Here is a 579-nt window from a genome sequence, read left to right as displayed (position 1 = left end):
CTGCCTGGCGTGAAGTCTGTTGAGGGTGCAGCTGCGCTCTGTTCCTGCTGATGCCATGTTGTTCTCTGCCTCTTTGGTGATTTTCTCTCACTTTCTATTTGTGGGCTGCATTCTTTACGTGCAGGAAGCAAAGTCCAACTCCGGTTGTCTCAAGTAATGGGGGTTTCTAGTGGTGAGGATACAGGTGGGCAGCAAGGGAGACAGACAAACCCGACTGATATGCAAGAACAGGGCCCACTGCACACCCAGGACCTTTGGCCTGGAGCTAGACCCAGGCTGGCTTCCAGGACTCAGTAGTGGAGTCTATGTCCACGGGGTTCAAACCTCAGCCATAAGGAAAGATTATATGCTCTTGCCAATCTTGTTAAAACCTCCTTTATCTCCCTCTGATCTCCACAGCTTTTCTCAGCCTTATCATTTCCACCCCGAAGCACTCCTGCGTCCTCTCTACTTGGGCTGTCACGACACCCCTCCCCCCCTCCCCCCCACCGCCAAGTCTCTGATCCCACACCGGCTCCTGCGGCTTCTCTCCCCACATCTGCTCAGTTTCATCCCTCCCCGTGGCCTGCGAGGTGCTCC

This window comes from Balaenoptera physalus, assembly GCF_965194825.1.
Source record: "Balaenoptera physalus genome assembly, chromosome: 10".
Taxonomy (NCBI): domain Eukaryota; kingdom Metazoa; phylum Chordata; class Mammalia; order Artiodactyla; family Balaenopteridae; genus Balaenoptera; species Balaenoptera physalus.
Note: the sequence above shows the minus strand (reverse complement) of the source record.